Source organism: Nicotiana sylvestris, chromosome 1, assembly GCF_000393655.2.
Source record: "Nicotiana sylvestris chromosome 1, ASM39365v2, whole genome shotgun sequence".
Lineage (NCBI taxonomy): Eukaryota > Viridiplantae > Streptophyta > Magnoliopsida > Solanales > Solanaceae > Nicotiana > Nicotiana sylvestris.
Window position 1 is genome coordinate 186,954,104 of NC_091057.1, and position 16,997 is coordinate 186,971,100.

A 16,997-nucleotide genomic window follows, 5' to 3' on the forward strand; every position below is an offset into this window, starting at 1 on the left:
ATGATATAATGTACACCCATACCTATGCGTGGCATGACATTTATACGCACGTGCATGACATTTATACGCACGTGCATGACATTATAAATATTTTTAGAATTTACAAAGTTATTCAAATTTAAGGACGTGTTTCTATATTCTATGTTTCATCTATGTCTTTTACGTGCTAATTTTCATGCCTTACATACTCAGTACATTTTTCGTACTGGCGCCCTATTTCACGGGGCTTGCGTTTCATGCCCCCGGGTGCAGGTAGGTAAGCTGACGGTCCCCCTTATTAGGATCCCTGATCAGCGAGAGTTGTTGTGCTCCACTTGATCCGGAGCTGCTTTTGATTTTGGTACGATATGTTTATATATATATATATATATATATATGACGTGGCTCAGTTATGTTTTCGTTAGAAGTTTGTAGACAGTATGTCTAGTTAGGTAGTATGTGGCCTTGCCGGCTTCCTGTTTTGAGATATATAGTTGTCTATAACAGCCTTGTCGACTCACCATACGTATGTTGCATGTATATGTATATATGCCTTTGGGGTAGGTTGCCTTCATGTACATTATTCTCGTAATTCAGTAGATGTTGTTCAGTTTTACATCTTAGACATATGCATAGGAGTGTTTGACAAATAAGACTCGGGCACCCATCGCAGCCCATCGGTTTGGGTCCTGATAAAAATGGTAACAGAGTAGTTTCGTCCTAGGGTTGTCTACAGACCGTGTCTAGTAAAGTCTTATTTATGGGTGTTTGTGCACCACACTTATAGACAAGAGGCTACAGGACATGTAGGATGGTATCCTCTCTTCTTATCTTAGATCGTGTGATATAAGCATTCATGTTCATAACGATGTGTTACGTTTTTAGCGATGCCTCCGAAGACTACAACCGCTAGCACGGGTCAGAAGGTTACGAAGGTGTTAGAAAGATATATAAGTTATACTATGGAGTCAGGCCCATCAGAGATCATGGTTTCTATTGAGGAAGATCCATCCGAGGGTCCATATGAGTTATCCGTTCGAGCTGTTTCGATCACTCCGGCAGCAGATGGGGTGAGAGGAGTTCCGATGTTACACCCCGCAATATTACGTCAATATTACGTTCGACGGTATTATATTACGACAATGTTATGCTCTGCAGTAATATATTACGAGGATGTTACCCTCTGTAGTAATATATTACAATGGTGTTACGTCATGCAGTAATATATTACGACTGATGTTGCAGTACTAAGTTACGACAGTGTTGTACCCGGCAGTATTATATTACAGTGATGTTACGCTTCGCAGTAATAAGTTACGACGATGTTGCACCCACAGTAATGTACGTTGAATATGTCATAAGTTAATTAACATCAGTCCAAGGAAAAGATTATTTGGGGATTATAAGGATTATAAGTGATGAGTAAATTCGTGAAGGTAACATGGTAAGTAATATCGAAGAAAAAGAATTTTGTCGAAGTTTGGCATGTTGGGGTAAAACACGGCCCTGAGCTAAATTACCGGTATTTATGGACTAGTGCTATACAAGATACTACATGGCCATGGTAGAAAGATGTATAAGGTATGTGAAAAGTGAGTAATATTTTAAGTAAATTGGGGTAATTTTTAAATTATGCGGGTAATAGATTAATTACCGGGTAATAAAATATTACCCGATTAACTAATAAGTAGATAAATTAAAATCACCCCACCCCAAGAAAAGTAACGTGGCAGAAGGCCACAAGTAAAGGAATGACTCATAAGTCATTCCATGGCTAGGTGTCTTAATATTGGACAATTAAAGCATCCAAGTAATATTTAACATAAAACCTTGTCATTCCATTTTGGACAAGAAACCAAGAAAAAACGTTAGGAATGAAAATCAAGATATGATCCATTCTTTACAATTCAAGCTAACTTCAGAGGAAGGTCCATTTTCTTGGTTCAAGCATTTCAACGCCAAGTTCAGAAGCAAATTTCGTTTCTTTCGTTTTAAACTTTCATTTCAAATTTAGCTCAGATGAAACATTGAAGTAGAAGCAAATTTCGAAGCTTAATCCGATTTTTGGGTCTCTAAGTTCAATCCACGAAGATTTCCAATGGAATATTATACGTAGTTTTTCCTACTCCAGGTATGTTAAGGCTAAGCTCTTCTTTCATTTGGCATGATCTCGTCATTACATTCATATCCTAGAATTTACGTATATTTTGCTAGTCTCGCAAATTGTGTATATTTTTCTAGTGTTGTAAGTTATAATATCCTCCTTATCGGGATTTCATATTCAGTTGAGTATTTTCTTCTTCCAGTAAAGAGAGCAGAGAAGTTGATATATATACAGTATTAAAAGTATTTTCATTACCATCGAGCTATAATCGATGGGCAGGCCCCTATTGGGCAACCTCTGATCAGATGGTAAGTTATATACCGAGCCTTATAGGGCCGAACAACTATTTTACTTACTATATTAAGAGAGTTGAGTCAGTATCAGCAGGTAAGCATATCTTCAGATTATCTTTGACTTCCAGCTACTTACAGTTATTATATTATCAGTTTAGTTTCAGCTTTCAGTATATTGTCTTATATACTTAGTACATTATTTCGTACTGACGTCCCTTTTCTGGGTGTGCTGCACTTCATACGTACAGGTTAGACAGACAGACGGGTAGGCCTCTTCAATAAGTATTGCCCGAGTTCAGCTTGATCGGTAAGCTCCAAGTCTTTCGGAGTTTCCGGGTCTAGAGTCTTATGTACATCTTGTATATGTGTTATGAGTAGGTCGGATAGTTGTTCCGATCACAATATATCCATCAGTAGAGGCTTGTAGACGCATCTTGTCAATTAGTGCAATAAGTTGGGCTTGCAGGTCTTGTTTGTATATTTGGTTGGTTTGTCAGCTGTAATAGTTATGATGGCCTTGTCAGCCCAGTTATATATTGACATTTAGTCAGCATTCGCAGTTATCTTGCAATATGGCCCATGGCCAAAGTATGACATCATATGTTCAGAGTCCCTTAGTTGTAAGTTAGTACGCAAGGATGGGTGAGGCACTGGGTGTCAGTCTCGCCCCTAGGTTCGGGGCATGACAGAAGTGGTATCAGAGTAGTTCTGTCCTAGGGAGTCTACAAACTGTGTCTAGTAGAGTCTTGTTTATGGGTGTGTCGTGCACCACACTTATAAGCAGGAGGCTACATGGCATTTAGGATTGTCAATCTTTCTTCTTACTCTAGATCGTGTGATAGAGCTCACTTATAAGAATTCAAACTCCGAAATTCTATTTCATTCGTAATAAGACGATACCTACATCTGGAAAGAAGGTTGAAAAGAGAGATAGTTGAGAAAGAGCTGAGTCAAAAGAATTGAATTTTTGTATGAGGATGGGCGAAGAGTGCTTCTACCGGAAATAAGAGCTAGATCCCCCTAGGCGAAAAGGTTCTACCTGGGTTAAGCTACGTAAAAACAACTTGAGCAAAGAGTCTTCTACCCGGAATTGTGAGCTAGATCCCCCTAGGCGAAACGGTTCTACCTGGGTTATGCTATGTAAAACAACCTGAGCGAAAAGTACTTCTACCCAGAACTATTAGCTGGATCCCCCTAGGCGAAAAGGTTCTACCCAAGTTAAGCTACGTAAAAACAGCCTGAGCGAAGAGTACTTCTTCTGGGAACTATGAGCTGGATCCCCCTAGGCGAAAGGATTCTACCTAAGTTAAGCTACAAAAATTGAGCTTTCAACAATAGTGATGCATGATGAAAATAAAATAAAATGGAGATTTTAAGGAACTTACGTTTAGTGACATTCGTTCTTTTAAAATTGCCATTCTGCACTGCTTTGTTCCTGCTTCAAACAAAAAAAAATTTGTGAGTTTTCAAAGTGGTGGTTGGTTTGTGGCCTTGATGCCTTGAGTAGTTTGATTCACGACCACTGCTGTCGAAGAAACGATTCTGCCAGCGTAGTACCGAGATGCTCGGCTGCTCTGTATCATTTTCTGAAGACCTTGGCTTTCCCATGTTGCTCCCAACTGTTTCATACCTAGATACCCATGGTACCGCTACCCTTGTCTCTAAGGCAAGGTTATTTTTCTTTAATATCAAACTCAGTTGTCTTGCACCAAGTATCGGTTTGTGTCCGTAGTGCTTATCAACTTTTCTCATGAAGCTAGTCTTGCTTAGGCGACCTTTTCAGTTTCTTTGAGACACTTTGCTCACCTTATCAAATGAAATCACAGATAGATTCGTGCCTTCGTCAATGCCATATATGCCCCAAATTGTGCTCGACATTACGGGGAAACTGTAGCCAGTTTTGCATCCCTTTCTTTGCTTCAATTTTGATGCAGGATTAGACCGAAAGGGACTCAAAGAAAAATTATAGGTAAAAAATAGAATAATAATTGAAAGTGAAAAAGAACTATGCTTAAACAAAAGGTGTCCCTTTCGGGGAAAGGAATATGAAGACTTATCTGGAGGTATGTGCTGACTTTAATGAATCATGACATGCATTTTGGACTGGACTCCTGATCCGTCTGAGCTGTCTAATTCTCAAGATTCGCCGCAAATGTTCATCTTGAACATGTAGCGCCCTTTGCAGGTTTTCGCTAACTAAACTCTCTCATTTCTATACTAATCGTCGCCTTATGGTGCCCATCTGGGTTTTCACTAACAAGACTCTCTCATTTCTCTACTCACTGTCGCCTTATAGTGCCCGTGTGGGTTTTCACTGATAAGACTCTCTAATTTTTTTTCTTTTTTTTTCTGACTAAGATATTGCATGAGGGAGGTTGCCCACTGCCCTTGGCATGGGGACTTCAAACATTCTCAAAAAACATCGATCAGAAGTTCCTAAAAGGTAAAAAGGCGAAATGAACCTTGAACTGAATTACAACTTTTTGGAACCATTTTTACAGAAAAACCCGTAAAATAAAACAAACTTCTGCCCCAGTTTTGGAGTATTGAGAATATGGATTTTTGTTCTGATGGGACCGAACCCAGGGTAAGGCTATTGATAACTAGGGATTTTGACGTGTTTCATGCTCTTTCTTGCTTACACTTTGATTATAAATTCTTACAAAATAGTCCCAAAAGGCTTATAAGTTGTGCTTAATTGCAGGTTTGATCAACAAAGTGACGAGACGTCAAAGATCGGCTCAAAAGGATTGAAACCTGCACAAGTACCGAAGACAAGACAACTCAGGACAAACAGGCCTAGTGCGGCCGCACTACACTTTGTGCGATCCACACTAGGGAGATTCAGAGAGCTGGATTTGAAAGCATCAAAGCAATGCGGCCGTAGTACATATTGTGCGGTCCGCACTGAAGACACCGCGACTGCACTACCATTTTATGCGGTCCGCGGAAGCAAACTTCAGAGAGATGTCAAGTGCTAAGGTTTAAGCCTATGCGGTCTGCGGTTGTGTTTGTGCGGACCGCGCGAGACTCCTTCGCGGCCGCATTCCATTCTGTACGGTCCGCGGAGCCTGGGTTCAGAGAGTTGATTTTTCAGAGTCAAAATCCTAGTGCGGCCGCACACCATTTTGTGCGGTCCGCACTGACTCCGCAGGGGCATTTTTGTCCAGTTTTTCCAGCTTAGTATAAATAGAACCTTTTTCCATTTTTAGGGTATCAGCTATATTTTGAACTGAGCTGCGCTCGTGAGAAGACCATCTGTAGCCATTTTGGGCATTTTAACTTAGTTTTAACGATAGAATCTCTGTATTTACTTTAGTGTTTAATTAATATGCCTTTATCTTCATCTATTTCTCTGTTCTTCTCTTCAAGCATGAGTAGCTAAACCCATTAGCTAGGGTTGTGACTCAACCCTAGTATGGGTAAATGATGGGTATTGTGATTTAGGGCTAGATTGACTATGTGTGTTTGTTATTTGGGTCAATTTTATGGTTTAATTTATGAATTGGTGGTTGCAAACATTGGTTTGTGCTAAGTTGACTTGGCTCTTCTTGAGAAAGAGAGCCTAAGTCTCTAAAATTGACCCAACAAGGAATTGGGATGGACTCAAGAGAATTGATAGTCCCAATTAAAGGGTTAAACCTCGAGAGTGTAATTACCCGACTTGAACCCTAGTTGCTTGAGCAAATTTGCCTACCCATTTGGTCTTGAGAAAGTCAATTGGGCAAAATCACTCTCTCTATCGAGAGGTGTGAGATTGGGTAAAATCATGCAGCGGTTATAGCATATTTCTCCAATCATGTCAATCGTGCCTTAGAGCAATTACCCATCAATTAGCCACCTAGGTGAAAGTCACTACCTTAGTGCCTTTTTATCCCTTAGATACAACTTTTAGCAATTCTCGTTTAGCATAATCTAGATGCATTTATAATTAGTAGTTGATAATAATAGTTTGTTAAAGAAAAACCAAAAATGATTGGAAGTGATATTTGGAACACATACATAATTCCACTCTAAATAGATACTCGACTCCATTCCTAGCTCCCTCTGGAAATCGATCCCGACCCGCAAATCGGGTAAAATCTATTACTACCCTCTCTTCCTACTTTTTAGTAGTGCGGAGTAGGCTGCGATCACTTTTTGGCGTCGTTGCCATGGAGCTAACGGTTTTGGCTATCTATTTAGTTAGTTTTGTATATTGTTCTTCTTTCCTTCTTTGTTACTTACATGTTTGTGTCATTACTCAGGTACCAACATGGCTTTAAACAACGCTAATGACCCTCTTGGAAATATGATAGCGGGGGGGGGAGGTAGATGATCTTGATCAAGATGAGGTGCCTCTTGCACCTCAAGGTCAACGGAGAGGCCGGAATGCCAATGCTAATCCAAATGACAATATTTCAGACCCTCCGCCGGTTCCTCCAAGAGTGGCTCCTAGAGTATTACCGAACCAGGGCTATGCAAGTGCTATTGTCCCACCCCAAATCTGGGCGGGCAACTTTCAGATAACCAATGTGATGTTGACCTTACTTAAGCAGCGTGGGTACTTCACGGGCGCTGCAAATCAAAATGCCTACAAACATCTCAAGGGGTTCGTAGATACATGTTGGGGGAGCAAGTAGACGAATGTATCCGAGGATGCGCTGAGATTGAGACTGTTCCCGTTCTCACTTCGGGGGAAGGCATTAGACTGGCTCGAGAGACACCCCAACCATTCCATCACAACTTGGTATGAGTGGCGGATAAGTTTATTGCTAAATTCTTCTCTCCTAGTCATATGTCAGCACTTCGAGATGAAATATTAGCCTTCAAGCAAGAGCCAACGGAACCTTTGCATGAGATTTGGGAGCGGTATAGAACGATGGTGAAGGAGTGCCCAAATAATGATATGACCGAGACCATGATCCAATAAACCTTCTACCGGGGCATAAATACTACAAATTAATGCATTGCTAACCAATTGGCCGAGGGAAATTTTATGAAGCTTTCTTATGATGAGGCATGTGAAGTACTTGATGAAATGGCGGACACTTCTTCAGCATGGCAGAGTAGAGCAAATGTGCCTCAAGGTGACCTTACGGTTATCCATTTGCACAAAGAATTGCACGACCACGGGCAAGCGATAACTGAGCTTACTACTACTATTAACCAATTGGCTAAGGTGCAATTGCAACAAGTTCAGAATGCTCTCCAAGTGAATGCCATGGAGGGTATTAGTATGCTTGTCAACAAGAGAAGGCAAAGGAGGCAACAAAATCAAGGAAATTCTGAGCAATTTGTTGATGAATATGATGGGTGTCAAAATGATGGTTATGCTGACCAAAGTAAAGAGGTACAATATGTCAACAACTATCAAGGCAATAGAGGCAACTCTTCAAACCAACAATGGCGACCCCAAGAAAATTGGGGCAATCAACAACAAGGGGTGGTGGCAATTGGAACAACAACAACCAAAACAACAATTGGGGTAATCAAAACAACAACCAAGGCAATTGTAATGGAAATAACAACAATTGGGGCAACAACAACAATCAAGGCGGGTGGAACAACAATGGAAACTAAGGCAACCGGGGGCAAGGCTTTCAAAGGCCCCCAATGTACCAATAACTGAACAATCCACCCCTTTCCCTTCTCAAGGTCCTAGTACTTCTGGTAATGATATGGGTAGAATTGAAATGATGTTCGAGCAAATGATGAAGAGGAATGCGGATTCTGATGCACAATTAGCTTCTCACAATACCTTTATCCGAAACTCGGAGGTGCAATTAGGCCAAATCTCTCAGTCATTGAATACTCGCCCGAAGGGTGCTCTACAAGTGATATGGTAGTGAACCCAAAGGGTGGGAACAATCATGTTATGGCTGTCACAACAAGAAGTGGGAGAGGCGGTGATGTGAATGCATCTAAGCAAAAGCAAGTCGTGGATGATGATGTTGAGTTGCAAGATGACGAAGTCCCTTTGGTAGTTGAAGATGTGGTTGATGAAAATGTGAACAATGAAGTGAGGATTGATATTCAAGAAGTCGAGGTGGAAACCCAAAATGATGTGAACCCGTCTAGGGAACACATAATTGACATGCCGGAGCCGGTTGTGCCAAAATCCAAGGCTCCCTTGCCAATGCCATCTCCACCTTATCCTCAAAGGCTCGCGAAGTAGAAGAATGATAATTAGTTTAAAAAGTTCTTTGACATGATGAAGAGATTATCTATTAATGTGTCTTTGGTGGAGGCACTTGAACAAATGCCGGGTTATGCAAAATTCATGAAAGACTTGGTTACAAAGAAGCATTCTATGGATTGTGAAACTATAAAGATGACTCACCAAGTTAGTGATATAGTGCATTCAATGGTCCTGAAGCTTGAAGATCGCGGTGCTTTCACCATTCCTTGCACCATTGGGAGTGCGGATTTTGCCAAGGCTCTATGTGACTTAGGAGCTAGTATCAATTTAATGCCCTACTCGATTTTCAAAAAATTGGGTATCGGGCAACCTAGTCCAACCTCAATGAGACTTCAAATGGCGGATCGATCGATGAAGCGACCTTTGGGCATTATTGATGATATGCTTGTCCGGGTGGACAAATTCATTTTGCCGGCCGACTTTGTCATTTTGGATTGTGAAATGGACCATGAGGTTCCTATTATCTTGGGCAGACCTTTCCTTACAACTGGGAAGGCATTGGTTGATGTTAAAGCGGGTGAGCTCACTTTCCGAGTGGGAGATGAAAATATCGTTTTCCATGTTTGCAAGTCTATGAAGCAACCCAATAGCACCGAGGTGTGCTCATTTGTAGACCTTATCACAGCTCTGATTGTGGATGATACCAGTGCTATGATCAACGTGGAGGATCCTCTTGAGGCCGTGCTATTAAATCTTGATGTCAATGAGGATGCAAGTAGAGTGGATTGCATGAATGCCTTACATGGGATGGGATCTTATTCTTATGAGCCTAGAAAATTGTCTTTGGATCTTGAAAACCAGAAAACTCCACCAACAAAGCCATCAATTGAGGAGTCACCGGTGTTGGAGTTGAAACCACTTCCCCCACACCTCAGGTATGAATTCTTGGGTTCAAACTCTACTTTACCAGTTATTCTTTCTTCTTGCCTTACTAACATGCAGGTTGAGGCCACTTTGGTGGTAAAGCAGAAAAGGGCAATTGGATGGACTCTAGCTGACATTCGGGGAATAAGCCCCGTATTTTGTATGCACAAAATTATTTTGGAGGATGATGCAAAGCCTTCCTTAGAGCATCAAAGAAGATTGAACAAGGCTATACAAGAAGTGGTGAAGAAAGAAGTGATCAAATGGTTGGATGCTGGGGTTGTGTACCCCATTTCTGATAGCTCATGGACTTCTCCGGTGCAATGTATACCGAAGAAGGGTGGTATGACTGTGGTGACCAATGACAACAATGAACTTATTCCTACTCGGACAGTCACAGGTTGGAGGGTTTGCATGGACTACTGGAAGCTAAATAAGGTGACCCGAAAGGACCATTTCTCATTGCCATTCCTTGACCAAATGCTTGATCGTCTCACGGGGCATGCTTTTTATTGTTTTTTGGATGGGTACTCAGGGTATAATCAAATCTTAATTTCCCCGGAGGACCAAGAGAAGACCACCTTTACTTGACCGTATGGAACATTCGCTTTCTCTCGGATGTCGTTCGGATTGTGTAATGCTCCGGCAACATTCTAAAGATGCATGATGGCTATTTTCACCGACATGGTGGAAGATATATTGGAGGTCTTCATGGATGATTTTAGTGTGGCTGGTGATTCCTTTGAAGAATGTTTGAGAAATTTGGATAGAGTATTGGACCGATGTGAAGACACAAATCTCGTACTCAATTGGGGAAAATGCCATTTCATGGTTGAAGAGGGTATAGTGTTGGGTCACAAAATTTCAAAGCATGGAATTGAAGTTGACAAAGCCAAGATAGAGGTGATTTCAAGGCTTTCTCCCCCATTTCTGTCAAAGGGATGAGGAGTTTTCTTGGGCACGCGAGTTTTTACCGGAGGTTTATAAAAGATTTTTCAAAAGTGGTAAACCCCTTATGCAAGTTGCTAGAAAAAGATGCAAAGTTTGTGTTCGATGAGGGATGTATTCAAGCATTCGAGCTTCTGAAGCTTAAGTTGACCACTACCCCGATCATTACCGTACCAAATTGGAGCTTGCCCTTCGAGCTCATGTGTGACGCAAGTGATGTTGTGGTTGGGGCTGTTTTAGGTCAAAGGATTAACAAGATATTTCATTCGGTGTAATACGCAAGCAAGACCATGAATGAGGCTCAAAAGAACTATACAGTCACCGAGAAAGAGTTGTTGGCTATAGTATTTGCAATGGAAAGTTTCGGCCGTATCTTATGGGGGCCAAGGTCATAGTGCACACCGATCATGCCGCTCTTAGGTACTTGATGACATATAAAGACTCCAAGGCAAGATTGATGCGATGGGTGTTACTACTTCAAGAGTTTGATCTAGAAATTATGGACCGGAAAGGTAGTGAGAACCAAGTGGCGAACCACTTGTCCCGTTTGGAGGAGGAGGGGAGGCCTTGTGATGGCCTTGATATCAATAATTCATTTCCCGACGAACAACTCCTTGCGGTGTCAATGAATGATATGCCATGGTTTGCCGATGTTGCCAATTACCTTGTGACTAGAGTAATCCCGTATGAGCTCTCTTCTAACCAAAGGAAGAAGCTCAAGTGGGATAGTTTGGATTTCTATTGGGATGAGCCATACTTGTTCAAGATTTGCACGGATGGTGTGATTTGTAGATGTGTCCCGGAGGAAGAACAATTGAGTATCTTAGAGTCTTGCCATTCTTCACCCTATGGTGGCCATCATGGTGGAGTGATGAACGCCTCAAAAGTTCTTAGTTGTGGATTTTCTTGGCCCACCTTGTTCAAAGATGCGGGTGATTTTGTGAAGAGGTGTGACGATTGCCAAAGAGCAGGTGGAATTTCAAAAAGGGATGAGATACCTCTCAATACCATTCTTGAAGTGGATATCTTTGATGTTTGGGGATCGATTTCATGGGTCCATTTGTTAGCTCTTGTAGGAATACTTACATTCTCGTGGCGGTTGACTATGTCTCAAAATGGGTTGAAGCCGTGGCTTTGCCTAACAATGAAGCTCGAAGTGTTGTTGCATTTCTTAAAAAGAGCATTTTCACAAGGTTTGGCACTCCTCGTGCGATTATTAGTGATGAGGGGTCTCACTTTTGCAATAAAGCTTTCGACACATTGCTTTCCAAGTACGGTGTCAATCATAAGGTTTCGACTCTTTATCATCCTCAAGCTAGTGGTCAAGTGGAAGTCTCCAACAGAGAAAACAAAAGTATCTTGTCAAAAACGGTCAATGCAAATAGGACCAATTGGTCGAAAAAGTTGGATGACGCTCTATGGGCTTATCAGACTGCTTACAAAACTCCGATTGGGATGCCTCCGTATCGGTTGGTGTTTGGGAAAGCATGCCATCTTCCGGTTGAGTTAGAGCACAAGGCCATATGGGCTTTGAGGAAGTTGAATCTTGAATGGGATGTTGCAGCTAATCTTCGTGTTGAACAACTCAATGAACTCGATGAATTTAGATTCCATGCCTACTCCAGTTCGTCCTTGTATAAGGACAAGATGAAGTACCTTCATGACAAATATGTTCGTGGAAAGGAGTTCAACATAGGTGATTTGGTTCTCTTGTTCAACTCCCGGTTACGTCTGTTTCCGGGAAAGCTCAAATCCAAATGGAGTGGACCGTTTGAAGTTGTGTTTGTGACCCCTTTTGGTGCTCTTGATTTGAAAAACGAAAATGGTGAAGTCTTTAGAGTTAATGGGCACCAGGTAAAGCATTATCTTGGAAAGTTTGATGACAGCCACGTGGTGGCGCTCCTTCATCTCAAGTGATGTGGTGGTAACACGCGTCGTGCCGCGACATTAAATTAGGAGCTTCTTGGGAGGCAACCCATGTGTTTTACTTCTTGTTTTCTTTGACTTTCTTTGTAGTATAGGATTGATTGTTAGGCTAACTGATTGTGAGATGTTGTAGGGAGTATGTTGATGCAGTGCAAGACATAGTGAAGAAAATGTTCAGTCTCTGAAGTTGCCAGTGCGGCCGCACTACACTTTGTGCGGTCCGCACTAGTGAAGGCCAAAATGATACCTCTCTGAAGTTTGCCACTGCGGCCGCAATATACTTTGTACGGTCCGCGGTGGACCACTGCGGCCGCGGTCTATTTTGTACGGACCGTAGTGGGATACTGGGCCAAGCTTTATCATAACAGTTAGTGTAAACCGCGATCCATTTTATGTGGTCCGCACTGGTAGGTGAGACTGGGCCCCAGGAGCTTTTCTATAAATAGACACTGGGGACCCCCTTTACTCTTTTCGCAATTTTAACTCTCAAAAGCATAGAGCACTGTTCATATTCCTTTCTTCTTGTAATTAACTACTTACATTGGTCAGTCCTCACTTCATCTAACAACTAGTAACATAATTTTCCATTTTCTTGTTTCAATTCTGTCAATTTCATTTTATTTCCAATTTTTCTTAGCTTATAATCCTTGTTCCTCCCGTAATTAGTTCGCTAGCTGGGTTAGATTGGTTGTAATGCTGATTCATGAGAACTTAATGAGTTTTATAGACTAGGTAAATATGTAGGGACATAAATTAGCAAAAGTTGAACTTAAAAGAAAAATCTAAGAACCCTAACTCAGTGCCACCGCTGGGCACCCTGTGCGGACCACGGTCACTTTTGTGCGGTCCATGATGACCTAGTGCGGTCCGCAGTACCACTTTGTGCGGACCACGTTGACAAACTTCAGAAAGATTACTCTTGGTTAGTGTGGCCGCACTACATATTGTGTGGTCCACACTGGCCCAGTGCAGCTGCAAAACCATTTTGTGCGGGCCGCACTGGTCAAATTTAGAGGAAGGGTAGTCTGAACCCCATCCCTGTGTGGACCGCGATCATTATTTTGCGGTCCGCGGTGGTCCATGTGCGGCCACACTCCATTTTGTGCAGTCCGCACTGGGCTGTTTCTGCAACCTGGCTGCAACTTTTCAATTATGTCTGCAATCCTTTCTGCATAAATGTTGTTCACTGCTTTTTTTGTTACTAACAATGTAAGATGATTGTGTTTGCAGATAATGGTTAAACAAAGAGGAAAAGGCTCCAAACAACCCGGCAGAGGTGATTCCTCCCGGGGAGGGAAACATATATTGGTTAAACTCACTCCCTAGGCTCGTCAAAACATAAAGAAGATGAGAAAGGCAATTAAGGCAGCTGATAGAGCCTCTGATCAGTCGGGGAGTGAGTATGTGCCCTCCCAAGATATTTCTTCAGGCTTAGTACCAACACATTTCCACTCAAGTTTCAGATTGACAGATAACACTCATCCACCTCCCCCATAACTTCATTATCTGGGGAGGGTGCAGACGAAAGTGAGGAGGAAGTGTAAGGGGTTGAAGAGGTAGTTGAGGGTGGTGAGCCTCAGGTTGGAGGCATTGCCCGAACTAGAAAGCCCGATGTTTGGGAGGATAGGTTTGTGAGCCAGGTGGCGTACCACAAGTTTAGGGAGTGATGGCCGGTGAGAAAATTGATACCAGAGCGTTGTTTCATTGACAAAGATCTTTTACCCCACAACCCTGACGTGCATGGACAGTTCAGAACGAGAGTGGGTTGGGAGCACTTCTTAGATGACTGCGTGGATGCCAATGAACACTTGGTCAAAGAGTTCTATTGTAATGTAGCCCACATCGTAAAAGGTTCCAAAGTGACTAAGGTTCAAAACCTCAAGGAGTTGTTTGACGGGAAGTCGCTCAACGAATACCTGGGTTTCAATGAGGAAGATGAGTCTCTTTATATGGCAAAGCTGGAGATGGGCGATGAGGTCCGTCCATGGTTAGCTCAGTACTTGGCAATCCCAGGTACCATTCCGGAGTGGTTGACTGTTGGGGTCAAAATACTACGGAGGACCCTAAACTTTGAGGCGAGGGGCTAGGAGATATTTGTGTGCAGCCGGTTAGATCCTACTACCCATGACCAGACTCTTTCTCTCCACCAGGCTGTTTTGGTTGCTTCCATTATGGCAGGGTACCCCATCAACGTGGGGAATGTGATGTCCCGAATCATTTCTATAGTGAGTGCCGAACATGACTGGAACTATCCTTTCCCCAGCACCCTCACTATGTACTTTCGGGACTTGGGGGTGGACAAGAGGCCATATGACATCAAGGTCAAGGCGACATCCCTGTTCTCCTAGTATAGCGTGAAGGGGAATGACAACCCCAAGGATAAAAACTACAAAGCTCCTACTTCTGCCCCAACTGGCCAATCTGAAGAGCCAGTTGTGGTAGAGGCCCCCGCTGAGCCTGCCTCCACTTCTGCTGAGATGCCTCCCAGACCTTCCACATCTTCAGCCATTCCTCCTAGCCCTTCCACATCAGCAGGCCTGTACATCCCATCTTCCCGGGCCCATCCTATCACTGCCCACCGAACGAGTCAGACGCTTCAGAGTATCAACAACTGGATGTATACTGCTTTATCCAAGTTTTCCACCTTGACCACCACTATTGCAGCTCAATCATCACCTCAGCCAACACAGGTCCCACAATCCATTGAGGATGCTTTGAAAGAGATTCTTGAGAACCAAAAGAAAATCCTCACTACCTAGGATGCATTGGCAAAGGCAGTTGATTTGCATAGCAAGGCTCTCAAGGAGCTTGCTAAGGAGCATAAGAAGCTGTGAAAGACACGGGCCTCCAAGGAGTCCGTAAAGGAGCTGCGGGTGGATGTTGACAAGATGAAGGCAGATCAGCTACCTTTAGACCTATTGTTTGAGGACCCAGTTCCAGCAGCTGAGCCACAACCGGAGCAGTCACAGCGACCTCCGAAGAGGAAGAGGATGATTCCTATAGCCGATGATGCTATCCTCCAGTTGGCGGACCCAGTAGAGACTTCCTCTAGTCAACCATAAGGTATACCAGATCCAGAGCCTATCTAGGTCCAGGCCCAGGTCCCAGCAGCTGAGCAGCAGGACACCGGGAACCAGTCTGAGGTTCCTGAGCACACAGAGGACCCAGGGACCATCCATGATCCTATGCAGACTGACAGGGCTTAGGGAGTCTTCATATCCTTTTTCGATTATTTTTTATGCTTATTTGGACTGGTTGTCATTGGGGACAATGCCAACTTTTATTTAAGGGGGTGCACCCTACATTTTTGGATGACTGTATTTATTGATTCATTTTATGCTTTCTTGATTTTCACATTTGGTTTGTATATAATTTGATATTTAGTTACTTTTATTGCATTTTTCATCTTTCTTTGGGTCTGTATATAAAGTTATATCATTGTATATATTCATCCCCGTTGTATATTCAAATCCCCTATTATATATATTCGTTCTATTTTCGCAAAAAATTTTCGTTTTTAGCTTCTTATTTATGTTCGTAGCTTTTGTTTTGTTTTGGACGTTTTCAATAAGCCTTTGGTTTTCTTAATGCCACGGTTCATTCCAAAGGTGGAGTGTTGTGTGAACCGGGTGGCTCTTCCCAGTAATAAATTGCGTGACAACCTTCTTAAGGATTTGAGTCCGTTTTGTTTTTAGTAGTTTATAGTTAAGGATACCTCAAGCAAAACTTCACTTGGGCCTAGCACATTTGCCTTTGATCCCTTGGTCAAAGACAAAATGTTGTGTTAGGATGGTGAAAGTCGTGACCTTGAGACTCTTGTGTTGACCGATAATCATCAAGTGGTTTTTCGGGACCATTGTATGCTCAAATCGTATCTAAGGTCATTGTGGGGCCCCGACTCTATGTCTTTAGCAATCCTTTAGCTTGTGTGGTGAGTAATTGAATTGCAAATCCAAGTCCCGAGCCATTGGTCTAGAACTTGCCCCAAATATTTGTTGAGGCGAAATCCTAAGTGAATTTTGACTTGAAACGTGATTATAGGCCCTCATTGATCCAAATAATAGCTTGAAAAATTCCATAGCCTACCAATGATATGATCCCTAGTTAACCCTTTTGAGCCTTAGACCTTTTTCTTTCAAGAACCATGAGACAAGCCTATACCCGTTCTAAAAGATACACTCTCTTCGCACCCGATCTTTCCTTGAGCACATGACAAAAGTATAAGTTTGGGGGGAGATACGAAGGTGACAACAAAGTGGTAAAATGCACAAAATTGAAGAAAAGGAAAGGCAATGAAAAAGAAAGAAAAGCAAAAGAAAAAAAGAATGTTCAATGTGAAAAAGAATAAAAAGGGATTCAAGAAAAGCAAAAGAATGAAAGGTGTGGAAAGTTGAAAAAGGAGAAACAGTTTGAATTGCATAAGAAATAGTGACAATGTATCCCTCTAACCCCTTAGAAAGAGATGAGATGACTCAAAGAGTCAAGAGAATGTATGCTGAATGAATCAAAAGAAGTGCTTAAGGGAAGATGGAACCCACTTAGATCAAAAGATTCCCTGCCCTGAACCAAAAGCCTTCACAATGACTCCACAAAAGCCCTATATGATCTTTAGTTGAATGATGCTTACATTAGTGGATACTCACATGAGAGGCAAGCATATGGTACTTAGAGTCAGACTTGTGACCTTTTCTTGAGAGATATG

General features: G+C 42.3%; 1 pseudogene; it reads left to right on the top strand.

The window, feature by feature from the left end:
- The first annotated feature begins 7,396 nt into the window (after positions 1–7,396).
- Positions 7,397–15,054, top strand: LOC138878225 (uncharacterized; annotated as a pseudogene).
- The last annotated feature ends 1,943 nt before the right edge of the window (positions 15,055–16,997 follow it).